The following is a 7,542-nucleotide window of genomic DNA, read 5'->3' on the forward strand; positions in this document are numbered from 1 at the left end:
TTCTGACTGGCGTGAAATGGTACCTCGTAGTGGTTTTGATTTGCATTTCTCTGATAATGAGTGATGTTGAGCATCTTTTCATGTGTTTGTGAGCCATCTGGATGTCTTCTTTGGAGAAATGTCTATTTAGTTCTTTGGCCCATTTTTTGATTGGGTCATTTATTTTTCTGGAGTTGAGCTGTAGGAGTTGCTTGTATATTCTCAAGATTAGTTGTTTGTCAGTTGCTTCATTTGCTATTATTTTCTCCCATTCTGAAGGCTGCCTTTTCACCTTGCTAATAGTTTCCTTTGTTGTGCAGAAGCTTTTAAGTTTAATTAGGTCCCATTTGTTTATTTTTGCTTTTATTTCCAATATTCTGGGAGGTGGGTCATAGAGGATCCTGCTGTGATGTATGTCGGAGAGTGTTTTGCCTATGTTCTCCTCTAGGAGTTTTATAGTTTCTGGTCTTACATTGAGATCTTTAATCCATTTTGAGTTTATTTTTATGTACGGTGTTAGAAAGTGTTCTAGTTTCATTCTTTTACAAGTGGCTGACCAGTTTTCCCAGCACCACTTGTTAAAGAGATTGTCTTTAATCCATTGTATATTCTTACCTCCTTTGTCAAAGATAAGGTGTCCATATGTGCGTGGATTTATCTCTGGGCTTTCTATTTTGTTACATTGATCAATATTTCTGTCTTTGTGCCAGTACCATACTGTCTTGATAACTGTGGCTTTGTAATAGAGCCTGAAGTCAGGTAGGTTGATTCCTCCAGTTCCATTCTTCTTTCTCAAGATAGCTTTGGCTATTCGAGGTTTTTTGTATTTCCATACAAATTGTGAAATTATTTGTTCTAGCTTTGTGAAGAGCACCGTTGGTAGCTTGACAGGGATTGCATTGAATCTATAAATTGCTTTGGGTAGTATGCTCATTTTCACTATATTGATTCTTCCAATCCACGAACATGGTATAAAAAATATGAAACGCTTCACGAATTTGCTTGTCATCCTTGCGCAGGGGCCGTGCTAATCTTCTCTGTATCGTTCCAATTTTAGTATATGTGCTGCCGAAGCGAGCACTCCACTTTCACTTTCATCAAGAGGCTTTTTAGTTCCTCTTCACTTTCTGCCATAAGGGTGGTGTCATCTGCATGTCTGAGGTTATTGATATTTCTCCCAGCAATCTTGATTCCAGCTTGTGCTTCCTCCAGCCCAGTGTTTCTCATGATGTACTCTGCATATAAGTTAAATAAGCAGGGTGACAATATACAGCCTTGACGTACTCCTTTTCCTATTTGGAACCAGTCTGTTGTTCCATGTCCAGTTCTAAATGTTGCTTCCTGATCTGCATATAGGTTTCTCAAGAGGCAGGTCAGGTGGTCTGGTATTCGAGGATATTTAACAGGGAATAAAGTTCGATTTGAAAAGACCCTGATGCTAGGGATGATTGCAGCCATGAAATTAAAAGACGCTTACTCCTTGGGAGGAAAGTTATGACCAACCTACACAGCATATTAAAAAGCAGAGATATTACTTTGTCAATAAAGGTCCGTCTAGTCAAAGCTCTGGTTTTTCCAGTGGTCATGTATGGATGTGAGAGTTGGACTGTGAAGAAAGCTGAGCGGCGAAGAATTGATGCTTTTGAACTGTGGTGTTGGAGAAGACTCTTGAGAGTCCCTTGGACTGCAAGGAGATCCAACCAGTCCATTCTAAAGGAGATCAGTCCTGGGTGTTCATTGGAAGGACTGATGTTGAAGCTGAAACTCCAATACATTGGCCACCTGATATGAAGAGCTGACTCATTGGAAAAGACCCTGGTGCTGGGAAGGATTGAGGTCAGGAGGAGAAGGGGACGACAGAGGATGAGATGGTTGAATGGCATCACCGACTCAATGGACATGGATTTGGGTAGACTCCGGCAGTTGGTGATGATGGACAGGGAAGCCTGGCATGCTGCGGTTCATGGGGTTGCAAAGAGTCGGACACGACTGAGCGACTGAACTGAACTGAACTGATGCTGGGGAAGATTGAAGGTGGGAGGAGAAGGGGACGATAGAGGGTGAAATGGTTGGATGGCATCACCGACTCGATGGACACGACTTTGAATAGGCTCCGGGAGTTGGTGATGGACAGGGAGGCCTGGCGTGCTGCAGTCCCTGGGGTCCCAAAGAGTCAGACACGACTGAGCGACTGAACTGAACTGAACTGAAAGTTCAATTGGAGTTTGAATACACCTCAAGTCTTTTCCACTTCATTTAGTAAAGCAATAATGACTGCTTTCATTCCAATAGATACTATGACCCGGGGATCTGTTGAGAAGCCTCAGGTGAGTGAATTCAATAGACGGAAGTTCTGGCCCCTGAGGGAGAAGGAAATGGCAACCCACTCCAGTATTTTTGCCTGGAGAATCCTGTGGACAGAGGAGCCTGGAGGGCTGCTGTCCATGGGGTCACACAGAGTCAGATACGACTGAAGTGACTTAGCATGCATGCATGCATTGGAGAAGGCAATGGCAACCCACTCCAGTGTTCTTGCCTGGAGAATCCCAGGGGCAGAGGAGCCTGGTGGGCTGCCATCTATGGGGTCACAGAGTCGGACATGACTGAAGCTACTTAGCAGCAGCAGCTGGCCCCTGAAGACTTTTAAGGCCTGAGGCCCAGAGTCTGTTTGGGTCTTCATTCCCGCCTACTTTGATCCTCCTGACTTTTGTTATTTTATATGATTGGGAGGTTTTTATGGGGTCAAAAGGTGATAGACCTAGCATTTCTGTTGACCAATGTCCGTGCTAAAAAATTGAATTAAGCTTGTAAATTTGCTGGATATAACTCTTAACAGTTTGGAACAGGATTTAAAAAAAAGCCCAACTATTCAAGACACTGCTTATTAATAGCAGTGCTACATATGTTGGTGACATTTCAGGAAGGATATCCTTTCTTTGGTAACATGTTTTACAGGCTTTTCTTTTCCTCCCATGAATGATCCAGCCCCTTGGGGAAACACAATTCTTGGTTTTGCCCAGAAATTTGGCAAAAGGATATTTCCCAACATCCACGTTAATAAGTATTTGGATTTTAAACTGAAGTGATCTTGATCCAAATCCAATCAGGATTGGAAAGAATCTCAAAGGTCATCTAGCTTAATACCTATTCTAGGTTTTTTTTTTTAACAACGTATTTGATTTATGTTTTTTTTTTTTTTTCTTTAAATCCCTGTTGCTCCCATTTTTGCCTGTAAAGATAGAAAGGGGGAAGATAAGAGATACTACAGTGTTACAGCTTTGTCTTTCAATTTTAATGAAATTAAATTTGTGTGATCAAATCCTACTACACCCACCAAAAAACAAGATTTTTGTAAAAGCTGTTAAAATAACTTTTCTATCATAAAAGTAATGCATGTTCACTGTGGAAAAAATTTAAAATACTAAGGGGAGAAGAAAAAAGTTCATTTTCTATCATTCAAAGAAAACCATTGCTAATATTTAATTTGTTGTTTCTAGAATTTTGCTGGGAATTTTTGTATAGTTATAATATTTCATCTGGGATAACATTTATGCTTTTCCCATAAGTAATACAAGTATCTCTGTATTATTTAAAACTCTTTGTAAGTATAATATTTGATACATAAGATTCTTTTCCATAAATTTATCACAGTCAAGTCAACCATTCTTTCATCGCTGGCCATTTAGATTATTTTCCTTAATTTGAGATGAATAATGCTTTAATGAGTGTGAAACCAAGATTTTGGAGAAAGGATTCTAGATGTTTGGTATATCACGTTATTACTTGTCTTAGCTAGGGCTGTGGAAGCAATGAAAGAGCAAGATGACCAGCTCAAGAGAGAGGAGAAACTGGCCAAAGGTAGTGGTTTCATGAATAGTGCAAATTCAGCCTGCATAAATTGAGAGCTGTGATGAGCCTGTATATGCTGTGGTAAAGTAAGCTAAGAACACCACTTACACATTTTTTATGTATATGTTAAACTTCCCTGATTTTGAGTATGAATTTGGCAGTTCTTCACCAGAGAAGGGAACTTGCCTAGCTAAAGAGACGGGAAGAAGGTTATGTATCTTTTGATTTAGGTTGGTAACATGTTGCTTGCCTAGGTTGCTCTCCTGTTTTTTCTGTGCTCCAACTATTCTGTGGGTAAATGGAAGGCTTTAGCTTCTAGAACTATCAATATGGCACCTTTTATCAGAACTAAATTCAGGTTAAGTTAAAAAAAATCACAATCCACAAAGAAGTTTGAGGGTGGGCGTGGGGGCTTGAGAAAAAGAATTAAATAGCAATAGTCTACCCTTTCATTTACATGACACGCATTAACCGCAACACAGAAGTTCCAAGAGAACTGTCTTGTTCTCTTGTCTCCAGGAGCCCATGTAGGGCGCTTTAATTGCCACATTTTCAAACCGATGTAATGGTGGGGATGTCTTAGTAATTACCTTAATGAGATAACACCTTTCCTTCCCTCAACCTACTCATTATCACGCCTCTTGTTCAAATTTCAACTACAAAGAACTATACTTCTAAAAAAAAGAAGTCTGAAATGTATTGTTCCAGGGCTCTTACCCTTGAAATAATCACATTGCACTTATCTTAAAAATATGAAAGAAATAGTATACACAGGCAATTCAAATATGTTAAAGGGAAGGCTTGAGATAAGTAAACTAAACATCTGGGTGCCCTTTAATTATTCTTGGTTGGATTCTTTATCTTGACCTATAGTGATGCTAAGGTGCCAAAGTGATGAATTTTAAGATGTTGGGCTGTGAAGACGTGCAGCTGCAACACTGATGGATTTAGGAAGGGATGGTAACAAGGTTAGTTGCATGTGAAGTGTGAATTGAGATTTTTGCAAAGAGACTGTGATTGCAGATGGGCATAATGTTGTACCCTTGCATGAAATCTTGCTATTATTGTATAATGGTCAGACAGAGTGTGAAATGACTTATTACTTTTCTTTTATTCTTTAATGAAGTTGGTTAGAGTAGCAGTACTACTGCTAGTCAATAGTAGTAAAGCACACACACAAAACTATATGACAGGTGCTGACATATTAAATATTTATTTGGTTTTGACTTTTTTCCCCTAATTTTCATGAATATACATATGCAAACAGAAGCATCTCTTTATCTATATAGACAAATTTGCACTGATATGTGTATCTGTGTATACCTTTATTGTCCTGTGTAAATATATATATACATGGCTCTGATGCATGTAAAATATTTCAACGTCCAGGGAAATTTCATAGCACTTATAAGTGTTTAAAAATGGTGTGATGCTTTGAGACTGATTTCTGCTTGAAATTCTGATTTAAAAACTCAATTTGGATTTATATGGGTAATGTTAAAATATCAGCTTATCATTGTGACTAGGAGTGCTTTATGGAACAAAGCATCATAAAATCCCATTATGAAGCATAGTCTTTAACATGGTTTTAGTTAATGAGAAGATCAAATCACAGATCTTCTGTCTTGTAATATAGAGTACACATCTTTCATTATATCACAGAACCCATAATGTAAATGTTTCTTTAGTTTCCAGTATCAGCACCACGAAAGGATAATACCTTAGGCTTTACAAGTCAAAGGGAAATAATGCTATGATGTTAAAAATAAAACCAACAAACCCGCCTCTCCCTCTATAGTAGTTTTCTGGCTCCAGATGCTTGTGTTAGAAACACTGAGAAATAGTTGGTTTTGGAGATTAGGGATTCTATTCATTGTAGAATGATTTTTTATATGGTCTGTGAGATTCATAATCATTTTAATGCATTGGTTTGATACTCTTGATATGAATAATAAGTGTTTAGAAAAGACACATAAATATGTCTTTAACATAACCCCATGGCTCAGATGGTAAAGAATCCACCTGCAATGCAGGAGACCTGGGTTCAATCCCTGGGTTGGGAAGATCCCCTGGAGAAGGGAATGTCTACCCACTCCAATATTCTTGCCTGGACAGAGGACAGAGGAGCCTGGCAGGCTACAGCCCATGGGGTCGCAAAGAGTTGAACACGACTGAGCAACTTTCACTTTCACTTTTAAGTTTAAAATTTAGCATTTTAAAAGAAAGTTATTTTTGTTTGCATATTTCAAATTGTTATATAGTTAGGCCCTGATATTAAGAAAAAATCTTGTTCTGTGTTTGAAGTATACTAAGAGTCAAATGATGTTCTTCAAAGCAACACATAAATTTAGGCCAATTGGCTGAGAAAAATAATATTTAATCTTCTTTCTCAGCACCACATTTATTGACCCTTTCTCCTCATTTTTCTTTGGCTTAACTTGCTGCATAGGCAGAAAGAATTCTGGCTATGACGATGTCATTCCTCATCAGTCAAAAGTAGAATGACATTTATTTAGGTGAAATCTAGAAGTAGATATCATTTTTTTCTGTTTTTGGGTAAATGTTATCTTTTACTAGGAGCTTCTTAAAGTGACGTAGTTTAAGATTGTAGTGGAGCGAAAGTTGAAGTTTCTCAAGATGACTCTTAAGAGTACATGTGGTATAGTGTACTATGAGGAGGGCAAATTTGTGAAGGACTTGAATTTGTGAGGTATCTTAACTTCATGTGTTTGTGATGTCAGTTTTAGGAAAGACATACATTCTTGTTGCTTACATGGTGACTTGACCATATTTGTAGAAAACTTGACTTTTGGCAACTGTAATTAGTGACCTTCTTTATTGTATACTGAATAAGTGCTGTGATTGGCTTACATCTACTAAGCTCAGCTTCCCAGGTAGTGCTAGCGATGAAGAACCCGTCTGCCATTGCAGGGTTCTATCTCTATGTCAAAGCTATGATTTTTCCAGTAGTCATGTATGAATGTGAGAGTTGGACTATAAAGAAAGCTGAGCACTGAATACCTGATGCTTTTGAATTGTGGTGTTGGAGAAGACTCTTGAGAGTCACTTAGACAGCAAGGAGATCCAACCAGTCCATCTTAAAGGAAATCAGTCCTGAATATTCATTGGAAGGACTGTTGCTAAAGCTGAAACTCCAATACTTTGACCACCTGATGCAAAGAACTGATTCATTTGAAAGTTTCCCCTGATTTCCCCTGATGCTGGGAAATATTGAAGGCAGGAGGAGAAGGGGACGACAGAGGATGAGATGGTTGGATGGCATCACGGACTCAATGGACATGAGTTTGAGCAAGCTCCAGGAGTTGGTGATGGACAGGAAAGCCTGGTGTGCTTCAGTTCATGGGGTCACAAAGAGTCGGACATGCCTGAGCAACTGAACTGAACTGAACTGAACTGATCTCTGGGTCAGGAAGATCCCCTGGAGGAGGGCAGGGAAGCCCACTCCAGGATTCTTGCCTAGAGAATCCCATGGACAGAGGAGCCTGGCAGGTTACCATTCATGGGGTTGCAAAGAGTTGGACACTACTGAAGCAACTTAGCACAGACGCTCGCATTACTCAGATCAGCCCTTCTTTAACTATATGAAAGTGAATCTTCATAAGAGGATGCATTATCTGTTACATAGGTGGGAATCTGATCTACTACTTTTTGAATTTCAGGTTTCTAAAAAATTAGCTGAGTTGCATCTGTTGC

At 39.1% G+C, this 7,542-nt stretch overlaps 1 non-coding gene across 1 annotated transcript; it reads right to left on the reverse strand.

The window, feature by feature from the left end:
- Positions 1–953: 953 nt before the first annotated feature.
- LOC129656641 (U6 spliceosomal RNA) lies at positions 954–1,060 on the reverse strand. Its single transcript, XR_008716430.1, has one exon. It is a non-coding gene; the product is annotated as a U6 spliceosomal RNA (small nuclear RNA).
- Positions 1,061–7,542: the final 6,482 nt, after the last annotated feature.

This window comes from Bubalus kerabau, chromosome 6, assembly GCF_029407905.1.
Source record: "Bubalus kerabau isolate K-KA32 ecotype Philippines breed swamp buffalo chromosome 6, PCC_UOA_SB_1v2, whole genome shotgun sequence".
Taxonomy (NCBI): Eukaryota; Metazoa; Chordata; class Mammalia; order Artiodactyla; family Bovidae; genus Bubalus; species Bubalus kerabau.